The sequence below is a fragment of the Anomalospiza imberbis genome, chromosome 4, assembly GCF_031753505.1.
Source record: "Anomalospiza imberbis isolate Cuckoo-Finch-1a 21T00152 chromosome 4, ASM3175350v1, whole genome shotgun sequence".
NCBI lineage: Eukaryota > Metazoa > Chordata > Aves > Passeriformes > Viduidae > Anomalospiza > Anomalospiza imberbis.
In genome coordinates, this window is record NC_089684.1 from 46,690,572 (window position 1) to 46,708,074 (window position 17,503).

At 42.7% G+C, this 17,503-nt stretch overlaps 1 long non-coding RNA gene across 1 annotated transcript in view; it reads right to left on the minus strand.

Annotated features, from left to right (window-relative positions):
• Nucleotides 1-254: 254 nt before the first annotated feature.
• Nucleotides 255-17,503, minus strand: part of LOC137472876 (uncharacterized) — a 41,010-nt gene continuing 23,761 nt past the window's right edge. The window contains exons 3-6 of the long non-coding RNA XR_010998461.1: nucleotides 1,588-1,743; nucleotides 970-1,160; nucleotides 416-515; nucleotides 255-320 (exon numbers count right to left, since the gene is read on the minus strand). This is a non-coding gene — a long non-coding RNA (uncharacterized lncRNA). The remainder of the gene's footprint in view (nucleotides 321-415; nucleotides 516-969; nucleotides 1,161-1,587; nucleotides 1,744-17,503) is intronic.

A 17,503-nucleotide genomic window follows, 5' to 3' on the forward strand; every position in this document is an offset into this window, starting at 1 on the left:
TCCAGCTGTAAATACTGCTCCAGCTGTAAATACTGCTCCAGCTGTAAACACTGATCCAGCTGTAAGCACTGCTCAACCTAATCACACACGCAGCAGTTTGGCTCTTAATGACTAACATCAAACCTCACCTTCTGCCTCACCAGTGCCTTTGGGAAGGCTCCAAGCAGCTTCCACTTGGCAGGGAAAGCAGTCCATGGTAAGCTCTTTGGCAGAACAGATAATGCTTGCCCAGTGATGTCACATTATAAACAGCAGGGGGAAAAGTGCTGATTTTTCCATCACAAACACAACAAAAGAGTCTTCCTCTGAAATACCTCTGTCTGACATCCCAAAACCAAAAACACCATGGCAAATGACTAACTGAAGTGCAAAGAGAGGAATAATAATTTCCCAGAACAGCAGACATGGTTCTTACCCTTTGTTCAATGCTCTCAATAGATGTTGTTCCCCGAGCTGGACTCCCCCACTCTTCTGGATCTGTGGTTTCACTGGAAGAGCTGAGTCCCACAGGATGACTGTGTTGATTGAATTGAAAGGTGAGCGGTGATCTGAACTGAATCTGTTAAATCAGCTGATGATATCCTGGGCTTCAAAATAAAGAATAGAAAAAATATTGGTGAAGGTAGGTTTTCATTAAAACCCTTTTGGAATGAAACGTCAAATTCAAGCTTCGTACAATTTGTAGAACTGATCTATAAATTGAACCTTTAGCACTTGCTTTAAAATAGGCCTGTACTAGTGGTTTTTTTCATACTGTGAAATCTTCCAAGAAATCATAAACAAATTATCATTCAGCAAACGTATTGATAACAAATCTGACCTGAGAGCCTGGGGACAGGTTGCCATGGCCAGCTCCACAGGGTGGCAAAACAAGAGGCAGAAGGAAAACAGTCAAAAAGGAGGAGCTTTCCCTATCCTAGGAAAATCCCAACAGGAGAAGCAGCACCCTGCCATAAACTGAAGGCATACCTGTGGTTTATCCTCCTTCATTCCAAGGTCTGTTTTGATCTCCATCTGATGCATGGATCTTAAGGAAGGATGGATCTAGCTGTTGCCTTTACAACAGGGGAGATGAATGCAGCAGCTCCACACAGAGACATTCTCTGAGTTTTGGAAGTGTCTGGGGCCTGACCAGCTGGAAGGGTTTCCTTGCCCTGTGGCTGGATTTCCATGTAGGAAAAGCAGAGAAGAGAATTCACTTAAGAAGAGCTGCTGGTTGGAGAGTCTCCCTTGGAGGTGCACTCAGCAAGGCAGAAGAGGCAGAAGCTGTGATATAAGTAAGCTCCCGTGTCTCTGTGGGCATTCAGCCTCCAGCCTTTACAACCCATCTGTCCCTTCCAGAAGCAAGCTCAATTTTAGGAAATTTGTGTGACAAAAGCCTGCAAGGGAACTCCTGTCTCTTTCCATCTCTCTGTTCCTTCTTCCAGCCCTGCTAGATTTCCCCCATCTAATCTAATACTCTATTAACAAACACCTTTTGTTGACATTCCCCCCAGAGAATTTAGTTCTCAGCCTCTGAGAGCAGCAGCTGATCCCTAAACCTGCCTTCTGTTCCCTGAGAAAAGGCCACTCTGATCCCTCATCCACCTGGTCAGGCTTCCTGTTGTGAAGAGGATCTCCGTGGAGCAGGGAGGAAAGAGCATCTGAGCCTTTGCACCCAGCTGTGACCTTGGGGCTAGGCAGAGTGAACTGACCCAAGAGCAGCTCAGGAGCAGCCTCAGCGGTGCTCTTCATCTCAGGCAGCTGTGGAAAATGGCCATAAAGAAACAAATAAATAAAGCACAAAATGCTTACACTTAGAACTGAGCTGAGGGTCTCAGGTCATTACCCTGTCGCTGATTGCTGTGCCTGATCTCCAGCCTGGAAGCAGCTCCCCCATTCCCCAGCCAGCCAGAAGTCGGGCAGCCCACGCTGCCTGCAGGAAATGCTCTGAGCCCGCTTGCCCTCTGCCACCACCCAAATGTCTAAACCAAACTCCAGGGCTCATCTGGAACCAGAGCCTGCCTTTGGGGCCAGGCTCTGCAAATCCCACAGGAGGTGTGGGATATTTCTGAGTGGTGAAGGGTCCTTGGCAAAGCCAGCTTTTGTACCACTGACTATCAACTGATTTTCCATTAAAACTTCATTTGTTTCCTGTCTAATTCTGCCTAGCATGAACAGTTTTAAACAACCTACTGCAACCACTTCTCCACTTGCTTGCCTTTCATTTTCTCCAGGAATTAAATACATTACAGCAGCAGATCTTTGATGTTTATTATAGAATAAATGACTTATTCAGACATAAAAATATTTTGAGCCCTGCTGTTATATGTACAATGGTATCATAGATAACCCAAAATCACACAGTAAATCTGATGCCAGAAAACAGCAATACATATTTTATTGGGAGAAACTTGTGCTCTTCAGATGTAGCTTTGATTTAGTATCTCTTTGGGCACTGCAGTTTAGCTGATTTAACTTTTAGTCAAGAAGATGAGTAATAAGGATTCAAACTATGTGATTTTCAAACTGCAAATTAGTTATCTGACTGGTTTTCACTTACAACAATGCAAAAGTACTGAAGTATTTAATTTACTAGAATAGCAAACAGTGCCTTAATCAATTTCAATGTCTTCTTCTCTTTTAATGCTTTCAGTAGATTAACAGAGCTGTAGAAGTGGATACAGCTCATACTACTTTGACTGAGCTTTTAGACTGAGGGAAAGGAGGTGACCACTTACAATGTAAATGGGGGGGTCGGAAATTCTTTCACAAATTAGGATCTCTTCACAGATCCTGACCTGATTTGTACTGCTGCTGAAATCAAGCCTTTCTAGACTAAGAACATTGTGATCACAAGATGAACTTTTGAGGAGATACCTAAATTAAAGCATGCATATCAAAAAGAATGAATCAGGTATGTCTTTAGGAACGAAGATAATGGATGAAACCTACACTGATCAGTGGGAAACCTCAGTGAAATAAGAAAACTTTCATATTGGACCAACACATTTCTAATTTGATATTACTCTCTTAGTAACCTTGACTAAGTATTACAGACTGCAGCGTGGACATCCTCCAATATTTGCCTGTAATATGGAGAACAGACTGTGCCCACTGGAGGAGCTCAACCAGTGCAAGATACTTTTCATCAGAAGCACAGCTGTTCATCTGGCATTCCCCATCGGTGCAAAGCAGATGTTTTAAGGAAGGTACTTTAAGCAGGAGTGAGAAGATCCATTCTGGCAATGGGAACCCCTACCCAAAGGGCAGAGAGTGCTGGTGGGCAGCATTGTGCACACACACACTGCTGAGCTCTGCACAGCCAGTGCCCTGCCAAACACTGGCACTACCCGAGGTGAGGGAGCCCCGTGGTCCATCCTGCCCTGGTGATGGATGCATGGACATACAGGGGCAGAGAGGTGAGAGCCAACAGCCCCAGAGCAGCATTCCTCCAACATCCAAGCACAATTCCACTCTGCATTCCCTGCCCTTTTACAGAACTGAACTGCTGTGGGCGTAGATCCATAGCCATGGCTGATTCCCCAGTAACTGCAGTAAAAGGCTGCTCCTTTCTAGCCCTGCTAGGGCTGCAAAGCCCATGGAGTCTGAGAAAAGGGAGCTGCTTTCAATTTTGGCTTACCAGCACTGGCATCAATTCAGCTCTCCCTGCAAAATCTTCAGCACTGATGAGGCAGAAAGCAGGAAAGGCAGAGCTCTGGCTTTCAGACCACAGATGAAGCTTCCAAAGGTTTCTTCTCTTTCTGACAATTAAAAATGTATTAAAGCAGAGTCACTGTAGGCAGCATATCTGCAAGCTCATAACCACCTTTGTGCTGTACACAGGCAGAATCCCACTGTGAGATGGAGCACTGAGACACAGAGTCCCTCCTCAGAGTCTGTGTCCTAAAGCAGAGTCTGCTTTAGAGAGCTCTCTCCACCCCACTGATGGCATTGCTGACATGGCATCAACTGCCACTGCCTGCTTTCCTGCTGCTGTCCCTCTACTGTGTCTGACAGCATTTTTAGCATTTATCTGACCTAAAAATGGCTTCTGCCTGCTCCTGAAAATGCAAAAAAAGGTCCCACTAAAAACAGCACTTAGGGAGAAATTAGGATTAAAGTGCAGCCAGCACTCAAACCCTGCAAACCTGAGTGATGCCAAACTGACTGCAGTGACAGAGCTCAGGAGCAATCTAATGGATGCTTTCTGCTGTTTCAAGTGAAGCATTTAAACACTGCAATGCAAGGCTGTTTAAAATGCATATTGTATGCCACTTTAATTCAAGCTACAGCACTGGATTGATAGATCTCCTACTTCTGACTGGCACACAGAAAAAATCTCCCAAAAAATCTTTTTTTTTTTTTTTTTTTTTTTTTACACTGTGTATCCTGCAACATTTTTGTGTTGGAAAACCTGAAGTTATAAAACCAGTACTTCTAAAATTTTTGCTGTACCCTGCAGCCAGACCATAACATGTTGCACATCTGATGGCCTAAAATTTGCAGCTTTAAAGTTTCTCTGACTGAAAAATTAGATACCGCCTTGGAGCCTGCTACAATGTTTTGCGCATAAATTACTTATAAACCACTGTGAGATTCAAACAAGAATTGACAGCGAAAAACAGGTATTAACTCCTGTAAGTAATTCAGGCATGTCAAAACTATAAACTGTTGCCTTACTTTTTTCTTTTTATGTCTTGTGACACAAGAATGGATTACCTCTGCACTATTTTCTACTTTGGTTATGATTTTTGTCATTCAAATAAAGGCAGAGCAAGAAAGAATGAAAATAAATTATTATGGCTCAGTGTAAACTTTCTGCAGGATGCTGTTAAAAAGGAAATTAATAGAAAATGTATATTCCTAAATTTCAATACTAGTAATGAGAATTGTAGCCTTGGAAAAATGGAAAAATCATGTAAAATTAACTAATGTACATCTAGCTTTGGTGCAATTATTTATTTCTCCATGCTGCAACATCTGACAGCAACTCACATACAATGACCTTGAAGTTCTAAAGATAATGACTAAAACTTTCACCTTTCCTCTCCACTGCTACAGTTCAGTGTCACTACAATTCATCAGCTGGTGCCATTTTCCCAGCTGGCTGTACTTCTTGTCACAGAAATGAATAATTTGAAACCTTTCCCAGACCATTTGTAACTTTCTGCATTTGGTTCCATTGCTAATTCTATCTCCACATTCACTTACAGGCACAATCTCTGGATACATATTCCAAGGGCTCACTGAGCCAACCAAGTGAAATATGGAATATTAACAAGATGAAACTTCTCATTCCTTGCTGAATGGTGTGTTACCACATATCACTAGAAGACATCCCAGTTCTTATAAATCACACTGCACCATGCATAAGAAAGGGGAATGACTCAGGAGAAAAGGAGAAATATCATTGGCATGCTCTTAAAGTTACATCAGTGTCACTCATAGACGCCTACAAGTGAGACTGCACTGTGGCATACAGGTGCATTTCACCAGCTGTGCAAGAGATTCTATCAGTGTACTCTGTTTTAACAGCACAGTGATGCACTGCAGGTAACTCTGCATCCAGTTCTGAGCCTTACTCAAAATTCCATCATAAAGCCAACGTTCCATGAACTCTGTTGTACAAAGGGTCAGCAAGCTCACCGTGCCAGTCACAGAGCCTGTTAAGATTTCCTGAGGTGACTTTTCCTTCAAGTACTGAGAAGTTCCAGGAGGAGGGTCACAGTCCTCTGCTTTGCCAATGGATTTGTCCTTCAGCTCAACCTCTCCCTGCAAAGAGGTTTCCTGCAGCACAGAGCTGCCCCGTGCCCCTCTTGGCCTTGCAGAAGGTGCAAGTCTCCCAAGGCCTACATCTCTCAAGGACAGAATTAACAACAGACGGCCGGGAAGCACCACAAGACAGTTCCCATCCCTCTTCCCTCCAACACACGTACCAAGGTCTGAAACACGCTGCAAACTCAAGCTGAAACGCGGGGAAAATGCAAAACGTGGGTAGCCCGTGCTACCCCTACATACAAATGTAACTGCCCGGGGCAGAACTCTCTGAGAGGGCTTGTGCTCAGCTCAGCCCAGGGAGAGGCCAATGCTCAGATGAATTTCTCTCCAGGCTGCAGAGCTCAGTGCCCCTCCCTGTGTTTAATGGGTGCCCCAGGCTCCCTTTTCTGATATCCTGCCCTGAATGCAGAACCCGAAATGGAATGATTCACGGCCACTCAACCACCTAAACAAACAAGGAGCATAATGACATCTGGGGAAAAAAAACTCTCACAAGTGTCCCTCATCATTTCAAACCAGGGGTTTTCATATGGGAAGCTGCCCTGAGAATTGAGTTCCTTCAAGAATTTTTCTCCTGTTTTAAGATGTTACCTATCTTTTGTGTGCAAGAAGGACCTTTTTAACCCTGTTCATTTCTGGCTTCCTTGGTAACTCTGCTGTGAAGGATTTGTACAACGGTGTAATACTTGCCAACAACCCTGTGGGTCCTAAACCCCACACAATTCTGCAATTTCAAAACATCACGGACTCATTTTAGTATTTTCCCACCACCCCTCTTTACAGAGGTGCAAAACACAGAGCATGTAAGAATTCAGTCACACCAAGAGGTGTCATTTGTGTCACAAACCAGGCTTCCTAGGTGTCTGGAAAGGTTTCAATATTGTTACTATTCCACTTAAAATGCTTCTGGTTTTATGTCTAACATGAGATGTTGCTTCAGTGCTACCAATAAGCCAGAGAAGCATTTGCAGTATCTCTGCTGCATTTTTTGAACTTTTATATGTACACAGATCCGTCCATCCAGTCATCTGCAAACCTGATGTAACAACTCTGTCCTTTGTCATTCCATCAGAGCTCCACTACTTATTCAAAGCAATGTCACAAAGCTGTTCTCTGCTTTTACTCTTACTAGATGGGTAACTGCAGAAGGTAAACAATATGAATTTAACTTGCTTCTTCTAACAGAAATAACATACACTGTTGAACTACAACCTAAAAAACCAGATTTGCTGATATTTGAGATGCACTTATAATTCTATTTTTCTTCTTAGCAAGGACAGAACAGAGCATCATGGGCTGGGAAGTTTGCCTTTCCTTTCCATTCCTATGTATTATCTTTGCAGTTTAAACAAGAGTGTAGTGTTTAAAAAACTCACCATAGTACCTATGCAATATGGTATTGCATCTGGACAACACCCATTTTCAAGAAATGCCACCTACAGGACTGCATTTGGATCTGTTTTGGGGAGAAGCCAGGATTTCCAACACTCAGCTTAAAATTTGGCTATTTTTCTCTCCCTTTGTTTATAAAATCCTGTCGATTTATGGGAAGAACAAGCTCTTCTGAATATGATGTGCTTATAATCAACAAGAAGGTCTAGAGAGATTTGGACTTTCACACATTTGGACTGAATTTCAGCTGTGTCTCAGCACAGGAATTGATTATCTCAAAAATAATTCTACCTTCAGCTCAAGTCTATCAGACCAGACAATTCCAAATGTTTTTAAAAGCCAGGCTCTTTTAACCACTTTGCAGCATGCCAGTCTACCAGATGGAGAAAGCAAGCCCTAGCAAGGAAACAATGGGATTATTACTTTACTTTAGACCGTGGAAGTCTCTTCACAGATAGAAACATCTGCTGTGTCTATGTGTGTGCATGTGTTTAACAAAAAAAGGCTGGCCTGTCTGTGTGCACATGTGTACAAGTCCATACACAGTCTAGCAGCTGAAGGCTTTGCATTTGAGAAAGCTACTTCAGGAAAAAAAACCAAATTTATTTTCATGTTCATGTAGATTTACATGAAATTCAGAATAGGTGTCAGGAGCTCAGTGGAAATGCACCTCTTAAATCTACACTCACATCTGCCCTCTTGCTTTCACAAACCAGCTGTTCACAGGGAAAACTCTTGAATACACATCCCAGAGTCCTGGTCATTTCTCCAACAGACTTCCCAAGAATTTGGATCCATAGAGGCTCTGAATTGGCAGCCACATACAACAGCATCAGGAAGCTCTGCTGGTTTCACCTGGAATGGGTTTAAACATCCCTTTGCAAACAGCAGCCAAAGGAATGGGAGGATGCTTTTAATGAAGAGCTCTACAATTAAGTATCAAACAACACACCCAAGCCTTAGTCTGATCAGGAAGTGATGCTTGGATCTCTCTTGACATCAGCTCTTCCTTCACCTTCTGCCTCTCCTGTCCTTTTCCTGTGCTCAACCACAATTTCCCTCAGCTAATGCTGCAGTGTGCACAAAGGCAAAATGTGTTCCAAAGGAATTCAATAAAAAAGCTGCTCCCCTGCATTAAGCCACCAGTATTAACCTTCTCTAATTCTTTTAATGTACTGCTCTTTGATTAAGGATCTTTTATTGTACTGCAATGTTAAATGCTCCCCATCTGTCCAGGAGGGCAGTGCCATCCTCCAGTGGCACGAATGAACTGAGAGGGATTTGCTCTGGAGGTGACTTTTGGGCCTTTGCTGCTGTTGGCTGATGCTTTCATCACAATCACTGTATAAATATCACCAACTGTTTGTGGCAGCTGGCAACAGATAAAGAAAAGGCGCTGACTGGTCCCCATGGATAATGTGTGAACGACCTGGAATGAGACAGTCTGGTCTGTGTCCCAGAAAGATCCTTCCATTAGTGATGGTCTGATAATTTCCATGACTGTGAGGAGTTCATTGTGCTAAGGCAGTAAAAGCACACCCCCCAGTTTTATTTATTGTCTGCTCTAATTTTATTATTTCAGTTTAACACATTTATGTTCCAAGTGTAATAGTGGTTTGAATTCATGACCAGCTTACATCATAAAAATTCAACTGCTAAAAAGGTTTTCTTTTAGTATCTGCTGTCTTCTGAAAGGACAAGTATAGCTCTGGCATTTTCCTTCTCTAATCATGTCACTAAAATATATAAAAAAGCCCTTTAGAGATTAATGTGATCTGGCTGTGCACATATGATAGAGTTCTTACCACCTAGAACCTTCATTTTAAAATCCACATAATGAAGGAGAACAACAGTTCTCCAAAAATCTAGTTTGATATCTGAAACTTCCATTAAAAAAAAAAATCTATCACTAATAAGCAACAAGAAAAAAACATTTCCACAGTATCTCAGATATTGATTTCATCTATAAAAACCTGTTTAATACAGAAATATTGGTCTGTCATCCTAGCCACTCCTTCAATGTTCATCGTTAAATGCATTTACTATATTCATAACACATAAAATCTATGTCCACACATTACAGGACCCCGCAATTTAAAGCCTCAAACTCTTCCTCTAAAATAACCAAATTCTGTGCATCACCTTCCCTTAAGGGTGGAAGTGCAGCTGACAATGGCAGTGTCTCCCTGACACTAAAGCCAACTGGGGAATTTAGCCCAGCTCTACATTCCCCAGTCACATTTTGTAACCTGGCTGTGAAGTCCTTGCTCTCTTTGGGCTGGAACTCAATGTGCAGATGAGCTGCTCCACCAGAATCAGCTTTTCTCCTCCAGCCTGCACCCCCTTGCTGCCCCTGTGTGATTTCCCTGGCCTGTCTGGATGCAGGGACTGGTGCCCCAGGCTCCACCCTCGGCAGGGACTAAATATCCCAAATATGCCCCTTGTCCCTCTCACCTAGAAGCTCATTGCTCACAGAACAATGCCTGCCCGAGGCCACTTCCCCTCCACAGCAGCCCAAACTCAGCTGTTAACAGAAATTCCTCTTGGCAGGCTGCAGGGACCTTCTCCTTTCCAGGCTCTGATCCATCACTAGATTTCCACCCCCTCTGATCCACCAGTCCCCCTTAACATTTTCCTACCTTATGTATACTTCTTTTCACTCTGCTCCTAGCCTGGCTTCTCTCAGCTCACCTTTGCTTCTTATTCTGTCCATGGCCTGGCTGCTCTTTTAACTCCTCCTTGCAGAGCCTGTCTCATTCCCCTCCAGTTTTCACTGAGGTGCCTCATTAGGCTCAGCCTGCCACTGAGCACCTTCTCCCTCTTCACACCAACAGCACCTGCAATCCCTTTGTCGGCAGTTTTGCACAAGGATGTCAATTCTGACAATTCTAATCCAGGGAGTTCATCTTTGTTGCTCTAAATGAATCTCTAAAGCTGAAATTTGGAAACCAAGCTGTTGGTTCAGAGGAAAGCTGTTACTGCTTCCAAGCAGAAAAAACAACAAACTTAATACAAAAACCAGATTTTTCTCCTAGAGGTAATGTTATCTGTGGCTCTGAGGAAGACCTTTTGAAATGTTAATAAAGTGTATGAGATTAAGGCGCCTTGAAGACACCAGCGTCGACATGAATTCCTGCAGTAAATAATGATAGAGTAAGGAAATGATACTATGAATAAAGATGCTGAGTGAAGTCCAGCCTCAAAGGGCTCAGAGATGAGATACAAAGGTGCCCATTTAAAAGGGAAGCTGAAACATTTAGTTTATCTAGCTAAACATATTATGGTTGTTTTAGCATTATTTTCATAATAGCAGAACCATATTTAGCTAATGCTCCACAAATGGAACTAATTTAGCTGTATTTAAAGTATTTTATTTATAACTGATAGTGGTCTCTTTCCAGAAGATCAGTCGAATAAGGCAAGTACTTAATTTTTGAAGTTATTTTTTAAGAATTTGCATAAACTGGCATGGCTACAGAAACTTAGTACTTACTTGGAAGATCTAGACTGCTCTGTGTTGATAATAAGTTAGAGAGGAGATATGGTAGGGGAGGGGGGCAAGCAAGCCTTTACCACACATTGCTGGTAAATAAAAGTTTTATTTTTACAGTTTCAGGGTTACAATCTATCAAAAGCCTCCCAGACAAAAAGCTAAGTAAACTTGCAGAGAGCAATGGAAACCTAATTTTTCCTTTTACCTTACTTATTTACATGGCTGCTCTTCATCTCTTGAATCTGGTGGGATTTTTTTAATCACAGCTCACGTGCCATTGCTCACTTACTAAACCAAACTCTAACCTGGAGTCTTGATATTACAAATAGAACAAAAAACACTAGCTGAAAGTAACAAACTTAGAGCATTTCTTGGGGAAAAAAAAGGTTACAGAGAAGAGAGAAAACCTTCAGGACACTGGTTCTGCCATCACCCAAGTCTCACACTGACACCTGCTCAGAACATGCAGCTGAATCAGCTCTGCTGCACAGAGGGGCGCTGGGCAATGCCCTGTTCTGTGCTGCTCCCACACTTCTGGGGCAAAGTGAGTGACTGAGTTACAAGGAGCACAAGTCTGGGTAAAAAACCCCTCTGCCATTTCTGATATTCCAGGCCGGTGTCTCCCTTCCCACTTTTCAAGGAAGGGAGATTGATTTTTTTTTTTCCCCCCAAAACTGCTTTTCCTGTCCATAAACACAGGGGAAGCAGGAAAGGCAGGAAAGGCTCAGAGAAGGCATCTGAGCCATCCCAACTCCCTGTCAGCACACACCTGATGTTCAAAAAGCTGCCTCCTGCCTACAGCAGCTGTTCACAAAGCTGTGTTTCTGGTCTGGTGGTTAAAGCCTGCACAAACCTCAGAGGAAGATTAACAATATGCCAAAAGATACATGAAGGCAAATTAATTAAACATGACTAACCTAGCCTGCTAAGTCTGGTTTGCATGGAAATGTCTGGCTGGTATTACAAATTTACAATTTGTATAGCATTACCAATATACTCTTCCTTGCTAATGACTACTTTAAAGAACTCCAATCCTTTTTTAATTAAAATTCAGTAAAACCAAGGAGACCCATTTAAAGCTTGTCAATACTATCCCTGCTTTCAGGCAGCACAGTTTTAGACAACACAGCTACATCAGGTGTCCTCAAGACAAAAACCTCAAATCAAGGTAGTTTGTTTACAGATCACAAACATTTATTCAGAGGCCCTTACTGAATCTCAGAGCAGTTTCAGCAGCTATAAAGCACTTCCTAAGTCCTCAACTAGAGTAGAACACCTTTAAAGAAACATGGCTTAATAAAATTAACAGTTTCTCCAAAAACTCTTGCAGCAGAAATGAAACACAAACACCCATTTGGTGAGACAGAATTATATATATGTATTTATTATTATTTTTTAATAGTTAAAAAGTCTAATTCACTGAAATCAGGACTGATCTTTCCCTAAAAAATAGTGACTCCCATATTGCTTACTATGGAAGATCTGGAATTTCTTCTAAACTGCTTTCAGATACCAGCGCACATTCATCACTGAGTCTCTGCTGGTAAAAAACTTACCAAAATGAAGCCATTTTGAGGAAAAAAACAGCTCCCACTCATCCAATCACACCTTTTGATACACTTGCAGCAATTTTAGCTAACCCTTATTGCTCATGTCAAGAGCGAACATTTTGATTAATTTTGACCACAGCTTGTACAGAGCAAAGTGCTGCAGAATCCTCACACGCTGGTTTTGGAAAGTTTTAAATGTTTTCTGTTTTAAACATACCTCTGTAAAACTGTCATAAAAACCCTGCAAGATCACAGCTAACAGAAATTACAGCTGGTATGCCTCGATCTTAAACACAGGGAGGTTGTTAATTTTGTACGAATTCCATCTTTTCATTGCATTTTTTTCTAATTCTCCAGCAAAGCTTTCCTACAATGTTCAGTCTAAGAAAGAAGTTTAATCTACTTGAGTGCCTGACAATCTGCCAGAACCCTTCTGCTACAGCTTTCATTCAGAACTATACTGGAAAGAGAAGCTGAGTAAAAGAGAACAGAACTGTGAGTGCTTTGAGGCCTTTTCACTGTATTTCTGTGTTTATCCACATCTTCCTTGAGACATAAATCAATGGTAAAAGTGCAGCTACCTGGTGCTATTGTCCAAATGAGCAGGCTCTAACTTTTGATATTACCAGTGAGAAATCTTTCTCACATCTATTTCAAGGAGTCATTAAAAGTTGTCAGTCTGGCAAGGCATCACAAGAGGAAAGAGCAAACATGCTGTGAACAGCACAGTCTGTTTCTCACAGTCAAAAATGAGGGTCAGCTGGAGGGAAAAGAACTGTAAGCTCCAAGGAAAGATCTAGATGGAACTAAGTCAGGCATTTTATCTTTTTTACCCTTTTCTCTGCATGCTTTGAGCTTTGGGGGAATGGAGGTGACAGGCAGAAGTGTCTGAAGATGCTGGTTCAGAGTCAATTTAATCAACTTCACAGTCCCTGAGACTCAAAGCACTCTCAGGTACCAGTTCCAGCTGGATTGATGGTACGAGCCCACACTGATAAAAGACCTGGTGCTAGAACAAGCAGGTCACATCATTTCACCCTCAGTGAGATGCCAAATGTCAGCCCCATCACTGCAGGCCAGAAGAAGCCTGTGAGCACACAGCACACACAAAATTGCCCTTTCCTGCTCTCCAGGAGTCAGTTCAGCCCCCCTGGCTGCAGTCCCAGACACCGCAGGCAGAGCTGACCTGCACAGCCCCGAGCTCCAGAGCCACCGCCGGTCTCTGCTGAGAGAGACCTCGCCGCCTTGCTGAGCCCCGCCCGCCCTTCTGTCCTCTCTTCCCTGCCCTCCAGCAGCTTCTGGTATTTTCCCCAGCCGCTGGAGATTCCTTGCGCCTTCCAAACCCAGACTCTCCTCCGCTGCAGCCTGACACTGCAGCCTTTTAAGGAAAGGCAAAGAAAAGGAATCACTTTTCCTCTCCCATCTTTCTGGCTTAGACCTTTCCATAGATCAAAGAGAGGTGGAAATCCTCGTGTAGAGCAGCATTATCATCCCGATGAGTGAGAGTTGTTCGGGCAGCTTATTTCACAGCTTATTTAACCATGAGTCATTCCCCTAACACATCACAAAAACCCGGAGCCTTGAAAAAGCCTGGAGCAACCAGAGCAATGACACAAACACCGACCAGGGAGTACAGCCCGGATCCGGCCCACTGGAGGTGTGGGGGCCTGAGAAGCTCCCTGACCTGGAAAGCCATTCCAGGAGGCACTGCAGGTCCGGCTGCAGCGTGTGGCAAAGCACCTCACACTGTGGATGGCCTGAAAACAGCAGGGGCAGACACACGGGGAAATAGGGGCTTTTTGGTAACTCTGCTTTATAGACTGAAGAAATCATAATGCTGCTTGCTTCCAGCTGGCCACTAAGACAGCTGAGTTCATAAACAAAAACTTCATCATCTAAGTGTAATAGATTTTGCTTCCTCAGGCAACACAGGGCTATAAAAGTGTTTAAAATGGACTTTTCTCTGTGTAATCAATAAAGCTTCCACAGAGATTGGTTCTGTTCCAAAGGCTTTTTCAGCTGCATGCTCAGGACTCCCAAACACCAAATAAGCCTTCTAGCAATTTCTATTTTATAACCTTCTCATATTTCTTTATAATCCCTCCTCAAAGTACACAGAATGTAATGGTGAAAGATTTATTTAAATCACAAGCTAAAAAAAAAAAAAAAAAAATCAACTCATCATTCGTAACTCAAACTGTCATTATGTGCAACTTCAGTTATAGTGACAGAAAAAGTATTTGTATTTTATAGTCTATTCCACGATACCTGCATTTGAAAACATATGTCCAGGCTCAGAACCTCCTAAGTGCCATTGAGTGGGTATTAACTTTACATGGATTTCCACCAAAAATGGGAGGTTTAAATGGTTAACGTAGCCAAAATCAGGATATTCACATTCTTATCAAAAGCAATCAATTTACAAAGATTCCTCTCTTTTCTTCTCTTTATCAAAAATTTTTTCTTGTCACTGTAATCACATGGCAGAATTTTGACTGGGCACACCACATCTAAAATTGCAAAATATTAATTTGGGCTTTTGTGTACAGTAATTCTGCAGTCAGTTCAGATGGAAATGTATTAGCCCTTCTCCCACAGCAGTGCTTACCCTCCCATCACTGACCACAGGCTCTGGCACATGCCTCAGACATTCAGTGGCTGGGCATTTGCAATAAATAATGAGAAATTTTCTGCATATATTTCAGAAGAGTTCATCTGACTTTCCATGACTTCTCCAGGCTTCTCTTGTGGTTGCAGAAGTCAAAACTCCACCGTGCTGCAGGTCTGAGTACAACAGAACCAACACCAGCTCTCAAGTCACCCATCCCTGCCCATTTTCCCAGTCCACATGGACTTTCTTCCCCACTGGAACCAAGCTGAGCACACTGCTAGGAAGAGCTTTTGTTCTCAAGGCTTCTCTTCCTCTGCCCAAATCATTACTCTGAATTTCACCCAGAGAAAATGGTCCCGTGGAAAACTGAGTGGATGCCTTACCCTTCATCCCACAATGCTGAAAACTGCCACGCAAAGCTGCCTTCACCACTTCTGCAGTGAAAAAGCAAGGGAAGCTGGGTAGTGCTAAGACTACTGAACGTGTTCATGTAACATTTGGCTCTCCTCACTTCCCAGCCATTTTCCCTAACGGAATTACAGCAACAGGAACCCTGAGCATCCATTTTTCAAGAACTGAAGACTTGTCTGATTGTGAAGGAGAAACAAGTGCCTTGAGGCTCAATCCTGCAGTGCTAAGTGCTCCCAGCTCTCAGAGAAACCACCCAGATTCTGAGATTTTAACCTGCTCTCATTCTTCTCTTGACTTCCCTTGCAGGAGTTTGCACAAATGAGCCATGAGGAACGAGACCAGATTGTCTGCAGATGGAAGCCACGGTGGGATAAATCAGGGAGGGAATTTCAAGTCTAGTGGTTGCTCTCCACTACCCCCGTGTGTGGCCACATTTAGTCCACACAAAAATATTCCTGGTGTGGAAATTACTGTGCCCACAGCGGAGCTACTGCAGAATTGCCACACAATGGGAACTGGGGCTGCTCGGCATATCTTACAGCTGGACCCATGCACTAATTCCCTTTTATTCTAGATAACCTGTTTCTTTAACATGATGCATCTCCAAGTAAACATTAGGGTTTTTTCATTAGTAGCAGTCAATGAGTGGTTACCTCAATGTGGTGGTTTCAGTACAGTGAGGTACAAAACCATAACACTCATATTTCTGATCTGACATTTTTAACATCTGACCACAGAATGCCTTATTACCTTCCCCTGCCAAGCACAAACTCTTGATCTACCACTTTGAACCCTGAGGGTCTCAGAAAAGAGGCATTTTTTCTCTATCTATGGAGAAACTACTAAAATTATATATAATCTGCTCTGAGAGGTGCCAGGGACTTGAAGAGCTCGAGTATTCTTTTTCCCTCTGAGAAGATGTGGCCAATGTGGTTACAGGAGAGAAAACAGGAGCTGGACCGTGGCATCTGTAAAACTTTTATATTAAGAAGACAGAATATTTGGCAGTGAAAAAGTAAAGTGACCTACAGTAGCAGTTTCCATTTATTTCAGCTACTGATTTCCACATCCATTTCAACACTCAGGAGGTGCTAACTGGAGCTGTGACATCTTGGTAGCACATTTCTGTACTCTACCATAAAGTACCCACTGTCCCTCCTGTTTCAAATGTCAGCATTGCTGTGCTCCTCTCCCCTGAATTAACAGCAAAGGCCTTGAGCCCTGTGCAGTCTGTCAGGGTGAATAAAATGCTGCACTCAGGGCTGGCTCTATTCCCCATGACAATCCAGTTACTTCAGATTCATTAAACAACCATGAAAAAATACCTTTGGATTGCTGGGCTGCCACAAAAAAGCCCTGTGATTCTGTGATATTCCCTGTGACATTCCCTGTGATGTTCCCTGCCACAGAGAGCCATTTTGTCTGTCTTCCATTGCCTAATGCATTTTATATGAACTCTTTAAAATAGATTTTTTTTTTTACAGTCCAGAAGATTGCAGCAATGCCAGTGACTACTGAACCCAAAGCCAATATTTATGAGAAGTGTGGGCCAAGGAACACTCCTACCAAGACACAGTTATTAGAAGTTAAATCATAAACTGCTTGCAGTTCACATCTAAGATGCTTACACAGAAAAGGACAAATGCCACAAATGATTACATTAACAATAACAGTTTGTCTCAAACCAGCACAATAATCATTCTGCTCTGCTCAGCAATGCTCAGGCTTCAGTAGCAGCACTGATGGGATTCAGTTTGGGACATGACATTTTAAAAAGACAAACTGAAATCCAAGCAGATGAGAACAACAGAAATGACAAAATGGCTTAGAAAACATCATTCAGAGGGGTTTATGCTTTGCATTCTTTCCACATGTAAAAAGAAACCGGGACCTGAGAAATAGCCCTCAGAGAAAGACAGAGTGAGAAAAAATGGCAGTTTCCCTGAATGCTGAAATTGCTCTGTTTATCACTTTCTGCTTAATAATGTGGGTGAAGACAGGAAAAATGAATGGGCAGAAAAGTGTGGTTATCCTACCATTTGCTATGGCACAACGTCATAGAAAGGTGTCACAGCTGTGCAATATGAAGAGGTGCATACTGAAGGTCCTCTGACTGCAGGAGCATTTTCATGTCCATGTCCTGTGGTGCTCAGCGAGCACTTATTCCCTGTTTAATTACCTGCCCTCACCCTGTGGCTAGACACAGGGCTGAACAAAAGGCCTTGTATTCCCTGAAAGGGCACCATTTCTTTCCTAGTAATTCCAAGCTTTTCCATAACGGTCAAC